The sequence below is a fragment of the Microtus ochrogaster genome, chromosome 2 (genome assembly GCF_000317375.1).
Source record: "Microtus ochrogaster isolate Prairie Vole_2 chromosome 2, MicOch1.0, whole genome shotgun sequence".
Lineage (NCBI taxonomy): Eukaryota > Metazoa > Chordata > Mammalia > Rodentia > Cricetidae > Microtus > Microtus ochrogaster.
In genome coordinates, this window is record NC_022010.1 from 7846987 (window position 1) to 7869228 (window position 22242).

At 51.4% G+C, this 22242-nt stretch overlaps 1 protein-coding gene across 4 annotated transcripts in view; it reads left to right on the forward strand.

Annotated features, from left to right (window-relative positions):
* The window catches only part of Nos1 (nitric oxide synthase 1), a 160121-nt gene that overhangs the window by 33040 nt on the left and 104839 nt on the right, over positions 1 to 22242 (forward strand). For 3 of the 4 annotated variants that reach the window (XM_026785857.1, XM_005344337.3, XM_013349507.2), the window contains exon 1: positions 20403 to 20816. The exons of the other annotated variant lie outside the window; for it this stretch is intronic. The gene's annotated coding sequence lies outside the window, so the exon portion shown is untranslated. Of the gene's footprint in view, positions 1 to 20402; positions 20817 to 22242 lie in introns of those variants that run through there. 4 annotated transcript variants of the gene reach the window in all.

Here is a 22242-nt window from a genome sequence, read left to right on the forward strand (position 1 = left end):
GAGAGAGAGAGAGAGAGAGAGAGAGAGAGGGAGGTATGCTGGGCCTGACCTGAGCTTCTGAAACCTCAAAGCCCAACCTGTGTAACACACCTCCTCCAACAAGATCACACCTACTCCAACAGGGACGCACCTCCAATAATGCCACTCCCTATGAGTCTATGAGAGCCATTTTCATGTCACCACAACCCTCCCCACCCATGGACTTTTCCAGAGACAGCTTATAGCTCAGTCACTCACTTCTCCAGGCTCTGAACTCAAGAAGGAAGAGACCGCTGTCTTCTTGTCCCTGGATTCAGAAGTGACATCACCCCCTTGCACTGTGTTCTTACCAGAAGTGAATCACTGGGTCCCTCCCACACATGGGCTCCAAGTGTGCCCACCCTGCCACCCCCAAGGCATGTCAGACACTGAGTGACAAGCCTGGCTGGTCTCTACTCCTCTCTGGACCCTAGGGCCCCATTGACCTGTTCTTGTTTGGGAAAAGCAGGATACACAATCACTCAACAGAGAAAGGGACGGGTACCTTCCTTTGAGACAGAGAAGGCTCCCACTGCCCAGGCACAGTATACCCTTGTCACCCCTACGCTCCATCTGGAGGCAGAGGCAGGAGGATCTGTGGCTAAAGCCAGCCTGAACCCTGCCATAGCAGGATCCTGTCTCAAAAACGAAGCAAACAAACAGAGAATGCTGGCTGGAACTGAGAAGGTTGGGGCACCGGAATCAGGCGACTTGCCAAAGCCAGTTTTCCAGAAAGATTAACTGAAGATGCAGACACGGGCCACTGGCTGCCTTGACTTTGGAAAGTGGCATCTCTGATGAATGGGGACAGGAAGCCAGTATCCTGACTGGACAGGGAACCTCAAAAACAAATCAAACTTAGTAATGTGATTTCCTTGCCTGGGGGGAAGGAGGGTGTCCTGGATTGGAGGAACAACTTCCTTGCCTTTCTGGCCTGGTCTTGTTGGAGTCTGGAAGGCCCCTGATAGATGTAACTAGCTAAGTCCATGTCAGTTGAAATCATGGAAAGAGCGCTAAGTCTTGACTCCATTAGGGTGGAAAGTGCCTTGAACTCTAGAGGTAGCAGGAGACAGTCTTGTCTCCATGGCGACCCTGGCCAGTTCTGAGCAGGGCAGTCTTCCAGATGTGTGCAGAAACTAAGCCCAGAAAAACTGGGGACTAAAACATCTCATCCCAGGTTGTCCACGGTCTGACTGTCCACCCTCCCCCCCCCAACTCACAATTCCCTGTGATAGCATGTTCTTCTGGCCCAGGGTAGGTGAGGAGAATTCAGTGCACAGACCACACAGAGAAGAAAGCATACAGGGATGCCAAGTACCCAACATGTAGCTTGGAATCTGAAATGTCCTCCATGTGTCCATGGGGCAAAGGCTGTTCCTCAGCCATTGGTGCTTTTCTAGAAACTGTGAAGGGTGGGAGCCTGCTGGAGGGCATAGGTCACTGGAGGGCATAGGTCACAGGAGGCATGCACGACTTGAGGTGAGCCAATTCCTGGCCCCTTCCTCTGTCTCTGCTTCCTGATCTCCATCAGCTGAAAAACCTGTTCTCCACAGACTGACGGTGTGATGTTCTCTGAGCCAAGTAGCCCTGGACTGAAACCATGAGCCAAAGTACTGTCCTCCTCCTTTGCATCATCCTTGCAGGCATTTGGAAGCACCTGTTCTTCCTGAAATCAGGCTCACAGGGCAGTCCTAAGGCAAGGGTGATCTGGGGGCATCTGCGTGGTATACAGCAGTTCTCTGCTTGCTTCACAGCCCCGAGACCGCTTGTGCTATGTGACTTCTCGAAGCATCGAAAACAGAGTTCACATCAGCCTCCCCCAGAGCCGTTGCGGTGACTCTGAGGTCTAGAAAAGCCTCAGCCGAGGGTGGTTCCCACTCACCCCATAGCTGTATGCTCTGCAAAGGAGAGCCTGTGGCGCACAGGCAGGAGTACCAACCTGCGGCTCTTGGAGCGAAGCCTTCACTGGCAGCTAACATGCAGCAGAGGGCATAGGGTCCTTCTAAAGACGTAGGGGAGTCTAGGGACCAGTTTAGGGTGATGGTCCCCTTCGTTACCTCCAATGCCCCTTCTGGATGCATCGAGCCCTCACCCTTAGCGATCTTGGTCCTTCTGTTTAGTTCAGAATGCAAAGAAGCAGCCCATCCTGGCTCAGTACTCTGTCCCCTAGGGAGAGGTGTGGGGCAGAGCGGGGATTGGTGGGGGGGTAGAAGCAAAAAAGATGGGCTGACAGCCACAGCAACTAATGGTCCCAATGCTCAGCAATACTGCCATTAGGGGCAGGCATATACAGGCAGTGAGGGAGTGTGGTGTGTGTGTGTGTGTGTGTGTGTGTGTGTGTGTGTGTGTGTGTGTGTATGTGTGTGTGTAGTGAGGTGCACTCCTCCATAACCTGGTCTTCTGGGACTATTTGGTGACCCCAGTACACAAAGCTGAGCCCAGAGCCCCTACCCCCACCTTGGGAGGAGCTGCCTGTCATGTTCTATGGCTGCTGGCTGCAGATGGTCACATATTAAATTCTGCTCAGTCCACCATCTGGTGGCTGCTCTGGCTGGCTGGGAGAATTCCCCACAGGCCAGCTTTGGGCTCTGGATAAGGCACTCAGCTCCCTCCCGACCCTCTGGTGACCCTCAGACAGGGCCGTGTGCCACTAATCAGGAAGGCAGACCCTTAGCCACCTGCCCAGTGCAGCCTCTAGTGCTCCCCCTTCCCAGAGCAGGCACAGGGCTTGGCATCAAATTGCCAAGTTCATGTCCTGCCTCCACTAATGCTCCCTGAGCCTCAGTTTCCAACCTCTGTGTTCTCTGAGCCTTGAGGCCATTGGGCTACATCTACAGCTAGGTGTCACGGCCTTGACCTTAGTCATTCTTTGTGCTGGGGCACTGTAAGGCTCCGAGAGTCAGCTCTGAGATTCACCCTCTTTGTGCCCCTGTTGTGACAACCAAAATGGCATTGCCAAGTGTCCTGGAGGAGAAAGTCACCCCTACTGAGAACCAGTGTGTTCCCTGCAGTGCCCGGCGTGTGGGCAACAGCACTCGGTAGATGGAGCCTTGTCAGACAGCAGCCACCTTCTTGGTGTAAGGAGATGGAAGTCCTAAGGGTGCTTGGGACAGTTCCCCATGGGTCATGGGCACTCAACAAATGCTGTGAATTTCATTATATTCCTGGAGGACTGTCTGGTCCCCTAGACTAGACTGGCTATGTATGCATGGTTCGATATCAGTTCAACAAACACACCTGGAGGAAGCTTGATTGGTAAAGTGCTTGCTCCCCAAGCATCAGGACCTGGTTTTGTGTCCATAGCACTCATGTAAAATAAAAGCTGGGTGTGGACAGAGACAAGCTTCCTGGGGATCATGAGCAGCAGCCTAGCCAAACCAGCTGACTTTGAGTTCGGTGAGAGCCCTGGCTCAGGAAACCAAGGTGGAAAGTATTCAAGGAAGACAGCCAAGTCGGTGTTCATCTCTGGCCACACATCACACTCACATGTAGGTGCACTTGTATATCCGAGTATGCACACGCGCACACACACATGCATGTACACAAACACATTGATATATGGGGAGCCACTGGCTAGGGTAGATTCCTACAGTCTGGTTCTTAAGAAGCGGAGGAGCCAGGCAGAGAAGAACTCAGAATTAGTGTGGTCACCATCCCCCATCATGCCTTCCAGTCTTGTGCTATCCTTTCCTGTCATTATGAACCCCAAGTACCTGCTATATCCCAGACAGTGTCCAGGGTCTCTCAGTACACAGGGAGCCACTCTGCAAATGCTGGAAAAGTTTCTCATTTTCCCATGTAGCTAAGGAAGCATGGATAGGGGACTCCCTGAGGCAGGGACGCTACCCCGAGAGGGGCCACTCTGAGCTGCATCTTGAGTGGTGAGGTGGGGGTGTCTTAAGAAGATGGAATGCAGTCATGCCTGAGCTCTGGCCAGGGGCTCCTCCTTCCAGAACCTTCAGGTCCCACCATGGTGGGGAACGAGGACCTCTGTCACCAACCCCCCGCCCCGGGGCATGTCAGTAGGTGCCAGGAGGCAGAAGTGAAGGCAGAGGCAGCTTCCCTCACTCCTCACTGCTCCAGCAACTCGCTGCCCGTCGTCTTCTGGCCAGCGACACAGAATCATCACGCGTACTTACAAGGCCATGCGCGCTGCTTTGATCCATTCATTCCCCATACCGATCACATCAGTGTCATTAGCAGGTCCACCTGAAACATCTGTCATCCCACTCAGTGCCTCAAAACCTCCCTTCCAAGGCTGGCCATGATGGCACAGTCTGTGACTCCGGTACTCAGGGGGCTGAAGCTGGGAGATCAGTTCAGTCCCCAGCAATCGCCACAGCCTCTGTAGTTTACTGCACTATAGAAGGCTAGGACTTCCTACTTCTGCATTCTCTGCGCGTGCACACCAGATCAATCCTCCCCTCTTTGCCCTCCCAACTCCACCGCCCAGCTACTGGTATTGAGACCCTGTTGGGTGTTACTGAGAGTCAGGCATGAGCCTAACACAGAGACAGAGCAGCTGGCCACCAGGGCACTGAGAGCAATGCTGGCCCGAGGTGGGCACAGCAGGGCCGCCCGCCCTGTCTGAGAAGGGGAGGAGAGCTTTTCTGAGCAAGTGTCTGGCCCCCTGGTGCCGAAGGATCCATGGGGTTTAGCATTTGAAGAGCTGGTAGGAATGTGTTCATTTCTTCCAAAGGCCGAGAGGTGGAGGGCATGGCTGAATTGGCAAATGAGTCACCCTCTCTGGGTGGAGTAGAGATCTTGGGGTGGACAGGGTTGGAGGGACAGAGGTGACCAGGCCAGAGACTTCTTTAGCTTTCTACTTTGAGGATATAACCACCTTGGCTCAAAGGAAGTGACCATAATTAGTGGTTTTGAGAAAAGCATCCTGACTTTTGTGTAGGAAGTGGGTTGGATGAATGGGGGGTTAGTGTGGATGTGGGACCATGTCACCTTGATTCTTCAGACAGCTACAGGTATTTATCACAGGGCCTGGAAGGGGGCAAGGAATGATGGGGAAATGTAAGAAGGAGCAGAGGAAGAGTGATAGAGGGAAGGAAGAAGGGGTGAGAGGAAGGGAGGGGAGGATGGAGGGGAGGGAGGGAAGCTGGGAAGGTAGACCCTCATGCCAGTAGAACAAGACCTATGGACACAAACCGAGGAGGTAATGCTGTGGCTTCCACTTTAAAAAATGACCATGACGGCAATGGCTGAAGCCAGGAGGACGAGCAAGAGCACGGGGTCCTGCACCGAGAGGAACGTGTGTCGCACTAGGTAGATGACAGCATTAACAGGTGGCCAACGTGAGCCTCCGCCTTTCTAAATCCCTCCCTGCACATTGCCACCTCCCCATCCTTTGTCCCCATGTCTGAGCATTCTTCCAAACCTCCTTCTGCACACTCATCGACCGCTCAAAAGAACCAGCTTCCCTCCAGCTAATGAGAATCCTTCCAGTCGCAGGTCCTAATAATCTGAAAAGCTCTAGAAGGCACGGGGACACGTGAACAGCACAGACACAGTCTCCCTCTATTCTCTCTCCACGCTGTACTGTGTGGCAATTCTCTGTGCCTGCTACCCTGATGTAAAGGCCACTGGGTAACGATGTCAACGTGTCTGGGTATTGCTCCCGGCCATTATGAGTCCTACCTTACCCAGAACCCTGTGCCTTGGTCCCTCTGGAGCCCCCATAGAGTAAAAGAGAAACAAAAGAAATCATACAAGGCATGGAGGAAGACCAGAGTTCTCATCCAGGGACGACTGAAGCCCAGCCTGACCTCTTCACACTGTTTTCAAACCCAGCCTCTTAGAAGAAGCTGCTCTCAGGAATTGCAGGCAGCCGTTCAAGTGGTTTTCATGGCACGGGAGACAGGCAAGTGTTTTCCCCGCTGCAGCAGGAAGGCGGCTTTAAGCATCGCCAGAATTACCCCCATTCAGTCTGTGAATAGCATGATTCTCGGGCTGCTGTGAACACCAAGATGCTCTTCAAGGAGCCCACAAGAGGAAAACAGGGAATGGGAGGTTCTTTGCCGTGAAGTAGGGTGTTGTGGGGAGGGGGTGCTTTTAAATCTCTTCGGGATGATTGGTGCCTGCCTACTTCCAAAGACTGGGGAGAAAGGAGTAAATGATGGCTCCCCCTCCAGTTGAAAGTGTTTATTGAGTACCTACTGTGTACTTTAGATGCCATCTGCAAGGTGACGCATTCCCGAAGTGCACCGCCAGGCCTCTCCCGCCCCCTTATCTACCTTTCCCACCTGACATTATTAATCCCGTGCTTCCCTGCCAGAGGGAGGAGCTCGTGTCATCTTGGGCTCAGAGAGCATTGGCTGTCTCCACAATTGCTGGGCTAAAATGTAGATGTTATTCATACCTTTAAGTAAAGAAGGGAAAAAACAATTCACACATTTTAAGGCTTGGGGTAATTTTTTAAAGTTTTGGTTTTTGTAGACATGTACCATGAAGAGAAAGAAGTGCAATTTGGGAAAAGGTAGTTGGAGTGAGCACACAAAACAAAATGAAGACAGAGTGGACAAAAGGAGCCCGTGTGCCCATGCGTGTGTGCCCATGTGTGTGTGTTATATGTGTGTGTATACACATGTGTGTGGGTGTGCATGCCCATGGATGCATATAAATCAATGTTGGGTGTCTTCCTCTATCATCTCATCCCCCACTTCATTTTTCGAGACAAGGTCTCTCACTGGGACCCGGGACTAACCAATCAGGGTGGCCTGCCTGGCCATCAAGCCCCAGAGAACCTGCTGTCTCTGCCTCCTCAGCGCTGGGAGCATAGACATGTGACACCACACTAGGTTGGTCGTGATTGTCAACTTGTCAGGATCTAGCATCACCTCAGAGACGAACCTCCAGCTGTGTTTGTGAAAAGTTAATTGAAGCAGACAAGCACACCCTAAGAGTAGACAGCACCGTTGCCTGGACCAGGGACCTGGACTGCATAGGAAGGAGACAATCACTTGATCGCTAATCCTCCTCTCTCTGCTGCTTCTTGATCGTGGCACGCAATATGGCCAACTGCCTTACACCCCTGCTGCCACTGTGGGGGACCATACTCTCAGCCTATGAGCTCCGCCCAGTAGCGGCGCCTGCCACCAAGCCTGATGGTTTGACTTCCATCCCTGAGACCCACATGGGGGATGGCAAGGCAGGGATAGTATAGCCAGCCTGCTGGCAACTACTCCAGAGAGGCAGAACCTCATGTGGCCCCGCCCCCTCTTCTGCCCATGCCTTCTATTTTCTGAATTCAAGAAGTGGGGCATATGCTGATTGGTTTAGCTTCCCAGGTTACCAAGGAGGGTTTAGGAGCAGGTGAATGGACCCAAAGTCACCAACAGATGACAACCCAGGCCCCCTCCAGGCTGAGAAAGGAGAGTAGGGCCCCCCTCCACTTCTCTTTAGTTTCAAGATCATAAATGAACCACTAAATTTTCAGCAACCTGAGGATGGTCCAGAAAGGACTGAAAGGAACACAAAGGTTTTACGACAAAGTCGGACTGCTAAGCCCCACAGCAGAGAAGCTGAGTTCCAAGGCGTCCTAGACGGAGAGGGGAGCCCCCCAAACAAAATCATGCTGGTTGGAGGCGGGCATGCCTCCACACACTCCATCGGGAGCCACCTTCATCCTCGCCTGACATCTGTGGCCAAGAGGAGTCTGCCAGAAAAGGAATAGGTAAAGAATCAGGCTGTGTCCAGGAAACTCTGGGTGCTGGGAGGGGCTTCAAGCCCAGGAGGTGATGTAGTCAGGGGACCCCTTTGCAAGAGCTCTGATTTGGAAAACAGGCTGCACTGCTGGGGGCTAATGGATGGTCCCAGACCAGGAAGATGGCAGCTCAAAAGATGGAGAAGGGTTGGAAAGAAGGAGAAATGGGATTACAGCTGAGCAGTCTGGAGATCATGGACAAAGTCACGGAGTCTTTGGGATCACAAACATGTGACAGTTCACCTATAGAAGGATGGGGGGGGGTCTCTCGAGGCTGAGGTCCTCATTGGTCGCCTGGCAGGGCAGCTACATCCCTGGGTAGAAGGTTGATGGGGGGGGGGGCTCTAGAGGCGTATGCTAGCAAACTGTTAGACACTGTGACACCCCTCTACCCTCCCCAGCTGTTGACACCATAACCCCAGTACCCCAACTCGCACTTCCCCCATGGGGCAGACACAAGCTGTGTGCTCCAGGCTCGGCTACCTTACCTCTTCTGTGTGCCCAGCACCATCTGCCTGGAGTCTCCCTGAACATGTCTCATGGTCATTCTATAACTTCAAGCAAGTTCTGTGACCTTTCCTGAACCCCCATTTCCTTCCTTAAAAATATAAGGTTCTGTAAATAGGTTCCTAATGGGGTCATTGAGCCTTAATGGTGTGCTACTTAGCTTGGCGCCTGGAGCAGAGAGAAGAAGCAGTTAGTATTAGCTGGTGTGGGCCTTGGCCACTTCTCAGACTTGAGGCTTGAGGCAGAATCCATGACAGGATCCACTTCCCATGCCTATGATTTCCAGGCCCTCAGGTGGCCCTGCATGGAGTCACAGCGCTGACTGATGGCAGATGACACCTTCCTCTCAGGTATTTATTGGGCCAGGGACCTATCAGATATCTGGATGACGTTGCATTATTCTAATTTCCTTTCTGTTGCTGTAATAGATTCCTCTATTTAACTCTCTTGCATAGACCAGTCCTAGCTGCCCGGGGAATGGAGCCGCCCACCGTGGGCTGGGCTTTCCTATATCAATTAACGATCAACATGATCCTTAACAGACACGCCAACAGGCCAGTGTGAACCACTGTTCTAGATTGTGTCAAGCTGACAGTTAAAATGAACCAGAACAGGTATCAACTCGGGAGTCTGTGGTTCTGGAAACTTTGGACAAAGCCCCCATGGATTTTTCCTTTCCCTATCAAAGCTACCTATATCATCGATATGGTGGGCTCTTTATTTAGCAAGCCTTTGTGGCACACTGGCTACGTGCACAGCCTCCAAGACCACATCTCGCCCATGCTGCGTAAGATCAGCCCCAACATGGCCTCTCTGCCCCTTTCCCTGACACTTTTGCCATAGCTACCTTCTGCTCTTCGGTCACAGCAGCTACGGCCAATTGATACATTGTTTCTCTGTTTGTTTGTGGAATGAGAATGCGGGCCCCACTGGGGCTGGGCCAGGCATGTTGGTTTGCTTATCTCCCTCTGGCTAAAGCACACAGTGTATGCCCAGTGAGGATTTACCAGGCGACTGAATGCTAAGCCATGGCCCAGGTGGTTTGCAAGGGTGGAGATGAATATGTATCTATGTATATTCACTGGTGTGGCTGAGGAAAAACCTTTGTAGAAATTCACAGTTCTGTCATGTGAATGGTGTCACAGTAAACAGCTAATGAAGGAGATGCTCGGCTGGTAGAGGCTCTGTCACCAGACCCAGCAACCTGAGTTTAATCCCTGGGACCCATGTGGTGGAAAAGGAGAACCGACTCCTTCAGGTTGTTCCCACTTGCCAGGCTTCTCTCCAGACTTTAAGACTGGTTGGTATCCGAGTCCAACAGACCTGGATTCAAATTTTACAGCTGCCACAGTTAGTCACGTGTCCTCGAGTAAGTAATCCTGTCTTTCTTTGCCATAGTTTCCCCTAAAGTTCAGCCGGCAGTGCCCTGCTCACAGGGCAGCTGGAGGAGGGCTGGCCCAGACAAGTGTGCCTGTGGCAATGACACTCTGATGCCATTTGCTTCCTCACCTTTCCATACTGAGGACTGTCCCTCCCCTACCCCTTCATCTTCAGTCGCCATCATACAGGGTAAGCAGACAGACCTAGAGGCCGTGTCCTGAGCCCACACCTGACTCTGACCTGCACCAGTGGCCAGCAAACAGTGTGCAAATATGAAAAACAAGCTGTGTCCCTTCTCCAAAATGCTCCAAAATGTGAACAGAAATGGAGATTTTTAGGTGGTTTTCATATTTTACGATATTAGCATCTATGTGATGATCTATGTTAAATGGGACCCTGATCTAAGCACGAAGCCCATTTCCGTTTCCTGTGTACCTCCTACACCCAGGCTGAAGGTGCTTTTATGCAGTACTATTAATGCAATTTTATTTTGACTTTCCATGAGGTCAGCTGTGGAATTTTCCACTCATAGCCCCAAGCCAAAACATGGTAACCTTCGGCTTTTGGAGCTTCCTGGGTTTTCGGATTGAGAATTCCTATGCTGTCCAGCAAGTAGGTGAGAGTTCGCACTTTAGCCAGCCTGTGGGATGAAGCTACCTCCAATGTTCCTATGAGCAAATCTTTATTAGATAACGACTGTGTAGCAAACACTGGTGTGGATGCCAGGTCCCCGGGGTAGAGAAGCAGGGTTCTCTCCTCGGGGCTGTGGCGACATGTGGAGGCAGAGGCACTGGGCAGCACCGAGCTGTGGAAGGAGAGGACGGTGCTGGAGCACAGCTGAGGAGCCAGGCACTCCCTGTGGGCCCTCCTGGTATCTGCCTGCTTGATGTGCTCTGCCTGAAAGGCTTCCTCTTGGTGCCTTACAGCTTTGCTGGGGTCCCCGGTGTCTCTACCCCTCTGCTTGAGGATCCATTCTAAGCCCTCCGAGGCTGTGTCATTCCCTAAGTATTTTATATGATAATGGAACCAATACACAGAGCTGAGCAGAGAGAGGCTGAACAGGGTCCAAGCTCTGACGTCTGAAGGTTGCTGCCCACCTATAAGCTGACGTGTGGCCGGCCACAGTTTCATGTAAGCTTGCAGGTGACACAAGATGCCTGGGGCAGAGGCACTCACTTTTATTACTCCTGTCAACAGTAGAAATCAGGATATCAACATGGAGCCCAGTTCCCAGCAGACAACACAAAGAGGACACAGTGATGTGGCTTATCTTCAGGGGAGGAATCTAAAACTCAGGAAACCAACTCTTGATGATTAGAAACTTCCCGAAGGCAATTGGTATCTTTATTGATGTGATAGTGGGCACATGTCCCCATTACTTCTGAATGCCCATGCTGCTTCTGTCTTCCAATGTTGTCTTCTTTGTAAGCTTGCTTAGAAACAGTCTTCTTGGTAAGACAGATAGAAATATAAGAGACATGTGATCTCAACAGATACAGATATGTGGGTGGACAGGTAGTGAATATATGGATGGATGGATGGATGCATGGACAGATGGATGCATCAACAGATTGATGGATGAATGAATTTATGTGTACGTGAGTATATGATATATAGATGAATTGATGATATATAAATTTATGTATGCATAGATGGATGGTTGAATGAATGGATGATGAATATGATGTTGAGTGAATGGATGGGTGGATAGATTCATATATGTATGAATAAATGGATAGATGGATTATATGTGGATGACAGATGGGTAGATGAATAGGTAGGTAGGTAGGTAGGTAGGTAGGTAGGTAGATAGATGGATAGATGGATAGATGGATAGATGGATAGATGGATAGATGTATTCTTATGTGTATTGATACCTGGGTAGATGGATGGATATACAAATAGATTCACGTGTTCATGGATGTATGGGTGGGCGTGTTCATATGTGTAAGAATGAGTGGGTAGATAGATTACAGATGATTGACGGACAGATGAATTGGCTGCCTGCTGAATAGGTAGGCAATAGGCAGCGAGATGAAAAGTCCTTAGGCGGTGCTTTCTAAGATGCATTCCAGGAGGTCCTAAGTGTTTCAGGGCTCCTGGAGGGAGGAGGATGGTAGAGGAAGGGTCTTTATCCTCCCTCAAGGCTCCTCTATATGCTCCTCTGCTTTCCTGGAGAAACATAGCAATTTTCTTCCAGACAGTCCTTCTTTAGGAGTGTATATTAGTCACGCTAAACTGTGGCATTTTCACACATGTGTACAATGCACTTCAAGCATGTTCACCCCATTACCCTCCCTTCTTCCTGCCCCTCCTGTAGTCTGCTCCCCCACAAGGCAGCCAGTTCTCGTTCTACTTTTATCCCTGTATTTACTTTTAAATCTAGATTTCATGTACGGGAGGGAACATACAATGTCTGTTTTTCTAAACCTGGCTTGTTTTGCTTAACATCACTGCCTCTGGCTCCATGCGTTTTTCTTGCCGATGACATCGTTTCATTCTTCCTTATGGCTGACTAATACGCTGTCAGATGTACACACTACACCCCGCTCTCTTTATCCACACATCTGACACTGGGCATCTAGGCTGATTCTCTTGGTTGCTGTGGATAGGACTGCAGTGAGGTGAACCTCGACCTGCATGGAGGGAGGGATGTGCAAGTAGCTCTCTAGTTTTCCCACTTAGATTCCTTCAGGTCACATGATCTCATGATGATTCTGCTGTTGCTGGGGTCAGGGTTGGATTGGGTATTTAAGATGAAGTCTCAACCTATGACCCAGCCTGCCCCATGACTCACTGTGTAGCCTTGATCCTCCTGCTTTGACCTCCTGAGCTGAGGTGACAGGTGTGTCCTGCCGTCATATCTGACTCTACTTTCAGCCTCTACGCTGACTGCCTGAGGCTGGACCCACTTCCATCCCCACCAACATCAACGGTGATTCAAGGTCCATTCTTCTGCCATCCTTGCCAGCCCTTGTTCATATGCCCTTTCTGATGATGACCGTGCCAACATGAGCTACAGTCTCGGTCTGCTTATGTTTCCTTTGTAGCTAAGTATAGCGAGCATTGCTTCTGTTGGTCATTTGTTCCTTCCTTTCTCCCTTTTATTTCTTTCTTTCCTTCCTTTTATGTCTGTTCAATTTTACGCTAATGGGGGCTCTTTTTTATCAACCTGACACAAGCTAGAATTATTTGGGACAAAGGACCCTCAAATCCTCCATCAAATTGACTAATGGCAAGTCTGTGGGGCATTTTCTTGATTAGAGATTGGCATGGGAGACCCAGCCCGTTGCGGGCAGTGCCACTCCCAGACAGATGGTCCTAGGGTGTGTAAGAAAGCAGGCTAAGAAAGCCCTGGAGAGTAAGCCAGGAAACAACACTTCCTGGTCTCTGTTTCAGTTCCTGCCTCCAGCTTCCTGCCCTGACTTCCCTCAGTGATAGACTGCACTGTGGAACTGTGAGCCACAATAAACCCTTCCGACACAGGCTGCTGTTGACCATAGTGTTTATTGCAGCAACAGAAGAACAAACCAAGACAAATTTTGGCTCATCTGCCCACTGATGATTGGATGGGTTTTGTTTATTGGTTTGAACTCTGTGTATTCTGGATCCCCTTGTCAGGTGGTGAGCTGGCAAAGGCTTTCTCCCAGTCTGCGTTGTTCTCTTTGCTAATCCAGAGCTTCCGATTTCACGCACTCTCATTGGACAATTTCGGCCATGATTTCCAAATCTGCTGGAATCCTCTCCAGAAAACCCTTGTCTCTGTCTGTATCATGAAGTAGGGCAGCTTCAGAGTCTCAGAACTTATGCTGAGGTCTCTGATCCAGCATACACTGATTTCTGCACGGTGTAGTAGGGAACCCAGGTTCATTCCTCCTCCTGTGGATATCTGGTCCCAGCAGCACCATTTCTTGAGGAGTTTTTTCTCCAGTGCTTTGAGACCTTTGGTGTGAATGGCTTTATCTCTGGGCCCTCTGTTCTTTTCAACTGGTCATGTGTGGTTTGTTGCCGGTAGCATACAGGTGTTGTCACTGTGGCTCTGTAGTACACTTTGAGGTCCATGTTGCAATCCCTCCGGGCTTTGTTCTTTCTACAAAGAACTCCTTTGGCTATTTGGGCTCTTCCAACATCCATAGATCCTCTTTCCTGCTTTAGCTGTTGGTTTCTGTAGACTCTGTCTCAAAAGATATAATTAATTTATAAAACCAAACAAATAAAAACAGGCATAGTGATATTGTGTCCATAATACCAACACTCAGGGTCAGAAGTTCAAGTTTATCCTTGTCTACATATGGAGTTCAAAGCCAGTCTGGACTACATAATGCTACATAATAATAAAGTAAAATAAACTACAATCATGTACACAAGTTCAGTTGGATAGCAAATATTGTGAAAACATCATGAATGTGGGTCCCAAGCTTACTTAGCAAATCAGAACTGTAAGCAACTTCTTAAAATTCAGATAGTCATTCTCTGCCCCTCCTCCAGTCGCCGACTGGGACAAGGACAGACATACAGGTGCCACACAACCCAGGAGCTGCTGCAGGTGGTAGTGGCTGTCCCAGGACTCGGCTTCTAAAATCAGTCGTGTGGAGAAACTGCCAAATCCTCCCAAGCAATTGGGTTGAGCTACTGAACTGCCTGGGACACGTTAGCAAACTGCTAGACATCTGAAAATGTCAAAATAGATTCCAACATGACTGCTGCCTTCCAAAGAGACCAATAGCCAACCTAGGATCACACAGTTAGGAGTCCACCGGGCCCAGAACTGAGTCCCGCGCTTTTAAATGGCACCAGCTCCTCCCTCGTCCACAGGATTAGAGAGAGAGTATGCGCCAATCAATTGGATGTCAGAGTGCAAGGCGTCTGACTGGGGAGGATAAAATGGCTTCTCTCACTAAAGCTTTGAAACCGAGGGCAAGGCTGGCATCCCAGGGTCCCATTGTGGGGGTACAGACGAGAGAGACTGCGGGGTGTCAGCACTGCTGTGGACCATGAGTTTATGGTCCTCTGGGGCCAAAACTCCTACCTGAGGGTCTCACCGCCCCACCTGGCACAGTGCTCCACACAGCTACCAGAAAGAGTGAGTCTGTATCCTGATACACAAACAAGAAAGCCAAACACACCAAGAGCAGAGCTCTTCTGGAAGGAGGCGAGACCTGAGGGCTAGGGTACCCCTCCCTGGTCTCTGCCCGCTACCCAGCATGCTGCTGCAGAGTCCTAAGCAAGTAGAGTAGGGAAGCTAGTCCAACCTCCTTCATTTCACAGAGGCCCAGAGAGGGGAGCCGTCTCACCCAAGGTCACACAGCAGGTGAAGTAAAGTTAGGAGAAGGATTGTGGTACCTGAACCTGATTTGGGGGGCTTTGTAGAATATGAAGCTGGAGTTTCTTCCTACCCCTCTGTCCTCCACATCCCCAGTCACCTCCCCCAGGGACAGCCCAGCAGAAGCCAATGGTATGACCTTCTCTGTGAATATCTGTGGCCTGATAAAGCGGGTGCGGTCACCGGAGATCTCTACTTTGATAAGAGAGGAGTGTCTAGCTTCCGAGAAGCCCTGTCATTGAATTCCAGATGTCTGGAGCCAAAGATGAGGATGCAGACCAACTTATTGGGGTGACCTCACACAGCAAAACAACCAACTTGAAACCAGGGGATCATCTGACTCCGTCTCCTCAACAGCTTGTTGAGGACACAGTCGTCCCAGCTCTCCTTTTTGGGGGTGAGGGGAGCATCCATGCATGTTGGGAATTCTTAGGCACCTGGCAGTTTGTGACTCTGTGTTGGGGATCTCCCTTGACACCAAGCACCAACACTCGCAGGAGCCGAAACACACATTTGTGGTCAGAACTCTCCAGCGAGTGGCCTCGACGCTTTAATTTAATGGAAAGTATTAGAATTCTCTGCAGACCCCGCCGTTCCCCAATGCCTCACACTAAGCCCACTTTAAGCCCGGGCTGCACCCTTCAAACTACAAACTCCACCCGAGCTGTCCACACTGAGGGGGCCTGAGAAAGAACAGGAGGTTACAAAACAAGGCTTGGACTAACTATAAGATATTAACAGGACCAGCAGTTGCATGCCACCTAAATCAGTTCAGCATGTCCAGGACCCAGACCCGAGGTCCCAAAAGTTGACTCTAAGAAACAATCGTATCTTCCAGGTAGGTCTCAAAAAGCAAGTTGGCTACCGTGAAGGCTTAGCGCCATCTGTCGGTAATTTAGGGAACTGCCTCTCTGCTGAGCTAGCTTGGTAAATCCAACTGCCATCAGGGACCCCTAGTCTGGGGGCCCTTTAAAGGGGCTTTGGACACTGAGAAACCTTTGTATACTGGATTTTGCATATAACTCACGGGGCTATCCACCTTCACATTAAATTCTCCTTTGGGGCCCAGAGACTCCCAGCTACTTTACTCTGGCTCACACGGCCCTGGAGGAAGTCATGCTATTCCTTATGGCCAGATTGCTCCTCTAAATGGTTCCTCTCTGATCTCTGCCAGAGTCTCACAAATTATTTCCGGTGTCTGGGGTAACATCTGCAGGGACCATGGCACTCCCTCCTTCCCTAGGGACACCAGCCTCTCAGATAACCATGTTCTCAATACTAGGTCCTGTCTGGCCTGCCAGCCTGCTGGCTCCAAGGCTGCTTTAGATGAAATGCTTCCCCTCTTATGATCCCTGAGCTGGAGGGAAAAACCAATCAGCCACCCACGGGCTGCTGCTCCTAGATGGCTCTGGAACTTTCTGGTTTGGGCCACTCTGCCAGACAGCATTTCCGAGGCCCCTCCTTTCTCCAACTGCAAAAGGGATTGATGGGCAAGGAGTCTCATAGAATGTGCATGGGAGTGACAACTCCCAGGCAAACACCCAGGGCTGAGCTCAGATGCCAGCTAACTTTGTGGCTGAAACCAGTATCTCTCACCCAGAGAGAGGAGCAGAGTTGATTCGGGCACAGAGAGGCTCTGATTGCCATGGCAACAGAGGGACAGCCCTGAGGCTGTCATCACCCTTGTAACTCAGGGGCATTCCTCAGAACTGAGGTGTGAGGGAATGTGGGCGTAGATTAGAGGCCGAAAGAATTCAAGAACTTCATTACATGGGGCTGTGTATACAGTTGGTGTCTAATAAGGCAGTTGCCGTCGAATACACAAACCCTGGCTAAATGAACGGTTGTCCCTTCATTCACATATTCAAACAAGTATGAGTTTGGCTTTTGGTTGACACTGGGATTCTCATAAACTCGCAATGAGTCTGTCTTAAACACAGCCCTGAGTGTCTGCTCCAATGGGTGTGGGGTGAGCATGGTCAAGCGGTTCCCAGGGGATGGTGAACAGTTGTCCAGCAGCAATCTTTGAGAACCACTGACTTGGAGTAGCGAGTGGTAGTGGCTGTGAGCGTCCACCCTTGTGAGCATGTTTCCAGTCTAACACTGAATTTGTAAATATTCCTGAACGTACTGTGTATTAGGAGTGGGAGGGTAGCTTAGAGCAGCGGCTTCTCCGAAAAGGGAGTGTTTGTGCAGACTACGTCTCGGTACAGCCTGTGCAGTCAGGGAAGAGAAGTGATCGTTTTATTAAACACATAGAATATGCTGGGACCCCTCCTCTCCACCACCTCACCTAAGTTAAGTTCCCTAAGTTGCAGTGAAAGAGGAATAATTAAATCCCATTGCATGGGTGAGGAAACTGAGGCTGCAAGTGCCTGTGCCTGGACAGACAGACACCTTGGGGTTGCCGTGGGCCTTCGGCGGCTGCTGCTATCTGAGCTGTAGGCACCGCACAGCCTGGACACAGCTGCAAGCCAGCCAGCGGCGCTCTCCTCTCCCCTCCAGGGTCCTTCAAGTGTTTTCACTGATGGGTGAATTCAACAGATGCCTTTCGATGGCAGCCTATTAAATTAGCCCCTCTCTGCAGCCAAAAGAAGATAATTGTGTTTTCATTAGCCCTGGGTAATGTATTAGCCCTCGGTGGCAGCCACATAGAGTAAGCAAACCAAGTCCCTCTTCCCTCCGCTCGCCTGGGCCAGCTCTTAGCAGAGGACCGTGGAGGATACTGATGGGGGTGGATATAAACATTTTATCCACCCACTGTCTGTGCAGGGGTTTGGAGTGAGACCCCACGCCGGGAGCAGATGTCTGGATGTGTGTCAGCCAACTCAGCCCCTCTCAGACCGAGAAAGGCGGCCTCTTTGTCATCTACCCCTAAATGCCCAAGGCTGCTTCTGGTAGAACCAAGCCATAACACCCTCATAGGTCACCACATCCAAGGAGCATTTGGGGGACTGTTGCTATCACCCTGCTCAGAGCCACCTAAGTGGTGGCAAGATCCTCTGGCTTGTTTTCCTGCACTTCTTGGGAATGTTAGTTCTGCCCAACATTAGCCAGGAGGCTTCCGGGGCTGAGAGTCACTCCTCCCCCCCAACACTAAGATCCCAGCACAATGACTGACTTCATTCCCCTCCCCCTTTCTCTATGAGAGGCCAAGCACTTTGGGGTCCTGGGGATGGAACCCAGGCTCTCATGCACAATCAGAAGGAGCACTACCTCTGAACCATGCCCACCCCACCCCACCCCCCGCCCCAGCCTAGATCTGGGTTCTTTTTTAAAAAAAAAAGATTTATTTATTTATTGTGTATACAACATTCTGCCTCCATGTATGCCCACACGCTAGAAGAGGGCACCAGATCTCATTACAGATGGTTGTGAGCCACCATGTGGTTGCTGGAATTGAACTCATGACCTCTGGAAGAGCAGCCAGTGCTCTTAACCACTGAGCCATCTCTCCAGCCCTAGGTCTGGGTTCTTGTATTTACTTTCTTACCCACTGTTTGGAGAGGCTCTGTCTTCAGAGCATCTAATGCCCCCCTCTGTCAGACACGAATGAGGAAAGGAAGCCACTTCTTGTCGTTTTGGTGATATTCCACGAGCCGTGTGTCTGTAAAGGGCTTGGTTCAAAACCAGCAAAATGGGAAATGATACCCACGTCCTCGTGGTGGTAAGCTCCTCTGCTGGACTCTGGCTCTGTCGTTGCAGCGGGGTCTCCAGACCTCTGGGTCCTGACTCACCGTCACTTGCACCAGGACACCTAGCAACAGTGACAAGATTGGGGGTTGTGGGTTTCTGCCTCCTCCCTCAGCGGGCCAACTCTGTTTCTTCAGGCACAGCCCAGCCTTGGCCCTGACCCCACATGCCACAGCTCTGCCTTCCCTACTGACCACCCCTCTGGACCTCTGCTGGCCCCAACTCCCATACACAGCAAGCTGGCGCGAGTCTCTGGAGCAGGTGAACTGCCAGCCCAGTGAAGAGGCAGTCTCCTTTCCTGGCTTCCTGATTTTCCCCAGTTGCCATGGTAATTGAGGGAGCAGTGTTGAGACCCAACACCATGGAAGCCCAGTACTCAACTTTGAAAAGGATGAGGAGGAAGCTGGGCCCAGGACGGACTGAGCCCAGGCTGCAAGGACTCACTCCAACCTCCGCTTCTGGGACCCTCCTTTACCCGTTGACATATAGTCAATCCTTCTGGTCAGTAACACTATTAACGGCTGGTCTTTTCAGAGCAGGTGCTGTATGCCAGATGCTAAACTAAGGGCTTTGCCACCATCATTTGACTATACCAGCCTCACCACAGCCCAAGACCCATGTCAGAGGCTCAGAAAGCAGACTTCGGAACTGGCACACCCAGTCAGGAAGTGGCAGGAGCCCTGGCAGGCCGGTGCAATTTCTCAGGCCTTCCCTCAACACACACTCTTCACACCCCACAGTTTTTTCTTGTGCTTCTCTCCCCTCCTCTTCCTGCACCCCTCCAGGTCATAGCCCCTTTCCTCGGGCTTGACATGTAACAATATCTGAAGACCATGTGTGAGCAACAAGGAGGGGTAGCTGGCTCTCAGTCTCAGTGCGATTATACTCCAAGTGTGCACTGTCTTCGCTGAGACTAAATGGAGATCAAGCTAGTAGCCAGGTGTCTAGGCGTGTTTGGGTCTGAATCCTCCTCTCCTTCCTTGAGTGCAACCCCCTCTACACACACACACACACACACACACACACACACACACACACACACACCCCACTCCTTCCCTCAAGAGTGTGTGAGCAGCAGCGACAGTTAAATGCAAAACCGCCTTGCAATCTGCCCAGGGAAAGACAGCTTTAGAGACGGGTTTATATGGTTACCCATATGTTAGAGCCCCTAAGAAAGGAAGGGAAGAGCTCTCTGAGCCCACGCCTCCCCCAGCCCAGCCCTTGGCCTCTCCTGGCATTGTTTCTCCAGGCCTTAGGAGAATAAGACCCCGGGGGGGGGGGGTTTCCACCTCCCTCTCCCCCAGAAGCGATACCTACACTCTGCCCTGAAAAACACCAGAACCGGGCATCCTTTCTAGACCGTCTGCGCACCCAAGAACCAGAGCCAGAACCCAGGCGGTCTTCTGCTAGCTCTGCGAGGGGCTTCTTGCCCTGCCCGGAGGGGCTGTGCTCTACCTATCCCATTAAGGAATGTTTCACCATACAGGACAGAGACAACCACCTGCCTCAGCTAGGTCCTTCCCTGCCCAAAACAGCCTGCCTCCTCGCTGTGGTCACTATCCAGCCCCCTTCGGGCTCCCCAAAATTGTCATTGTGTGTATGTTTTTTTTTTCTGATAGAAAAAAATGGAAATTAGGTTACATAAAAGATGTATGCTTCCAAGCCCAGAGCGGCCCTTTTAATGAGGGTTGCGACGTCTCCCTCCCCACGCCCATAAACCAGCCGGTTGGACGTCACCACTAATTCGTTTCAGCGGTGATAGGATAAAGCAGGGACATTAAGAAATAAATTCCCCCTCACGACCCTCGCTGCGCTCACTGCTCGGTCCCTGCATATTGATGCAGCTGCGGGCGCGAGCGACTACTTAGCACAGCGGCTAAGGCAGAGGCAGCTGCTGCTAGGGTGAGCCGGGTTGCGCGTGGGGACACTGGCAGCCTCCAGTCCTGAACTTGGCTGGGCTAGGGCGGAGCGAGGCGGGAGCTTGGGGCCGGGAGGGGGCGGGGAGCACTCGCTCAGGAAGCTCCTACCCAGAGGCGCTGCCGAAGCCTGGAGCATCCTGCCGCTGAGCTGAGCGAAGCTCTGGATCTGCGCGCTTGACAGCCCCCGGAGAAGGAGGCGCGGGAGACAGGGTGATCAGCGAGATTCACAGCCCTGGAACTGCGCGGGCTCCGGCGGCGGCAGGTGAGTTCTCTGCCCCGGACCCAGTGTATTCCACATACCTTCTCTCAGACCAGTGCTCTAGCTCCGACTGTGTGTGTCCCAACTTGGCTCTCCTTGGCGGCCTGGCTCTCTTGATAATGGGGTAGACCCGGATCCCCGGACTGTGAGCTCCTGGGCAGATGAGTCCTGCCATATCGTTCCAACTTTACAAGGGCAGAGGACCCTCCCAACCCCATTCCCCGGATACCCCCAACCTCCGTGTCACAATGACAGGGATTCACGACCCTAGGAGTGCATGTAACCTGAGGCTGGGGATACATGACCCTAGAGACCTTGGCACCTGCGGAGGCCTTAACTTTAAGCTACCTCTTCCTCTGGGAGACCCTCTCCCCTCTATCCTGCCACCACCCTCCTCAAATCCGTGACCCTGTTGGTGACTCTGGCATGGCCAGAGGGTGACAGGGGCTGCAAGGCTGGCTTGCTAGAGTGCTGTTCCTTGACTTTCCAACTTTGCCCCATCAGCCTGGCGCTCCTACAGACTGGCACAATCCAGTAAGGCAGTTCTCACTCCTCCAATCTGGAAAGTTGTACCTCTCCTGCCAAGGAGACTATTGAGAGTGCCTGATGGTTCCCAGAGCCAAATGAAGACACTCTGTGGGTCCCTGCTATGCACAGCTTTTCATCCAAGTGGTCCGAGAGTGAGACAGGGCTCCCAGGAGATCCGGCTTCCCTGATCACTCGTGAACACTTGGGTCTTAGAGTCTAGCACAGGACTCTTGGGTTGTACCCTAAAGAACAGGAAATAAGAGGCTCACCTCCATCCTCAGGGCAAGGTGGTCTCAGCACTTGCAGCTGTCTATATACGGGGGACATCGCTGTCTAGAGCAAGCAAGGTTTGTAAGGGCAGTACACCCAGGGCAGAGACTTAGAGGGACTCCCCGTGGGGTTCTAATCCTAAAGCTACCGTTTCAGGTGAGTCCCTTCCCCTCTCCAAGACTATTTTTCTCGTGTGTAAAATAGAGACGTAGCCCTTTCCTGGAGATCTGTTGGCAAAGCTTTCAAACATCGTAAATGTCGCAGTGAAACTGAGGGTAGGTGCTCAGCGAGGGAGATATTGCTGCTTCAGTCTGAAGCAGCTGGGACAGAGCCTGGGGTCTTGGCATCTTGTGATTTCCCATAGACCAAACCGAGGGTCAGGAGGGTGATGTAGGCTGTGCCCACCTCCGTCTCCCAAGCAGCCCCTGGGGAGATGTATCCCATTTTTGCAGCAGATGAGACTCTTTAAAAACATTGTCCGACTCATGGGGAGCCCCAAACCTCGCTTCACACATGTACATATTCACAGATTGGGAAGGGAGCTCTAGAGGCACCCCATAGAGGGAGAACCCCAAAGGTGAGCTGGTAGGCAAGCCTGGGGCGCCCAGGGAGTGACTGCCCCAATAGTGGG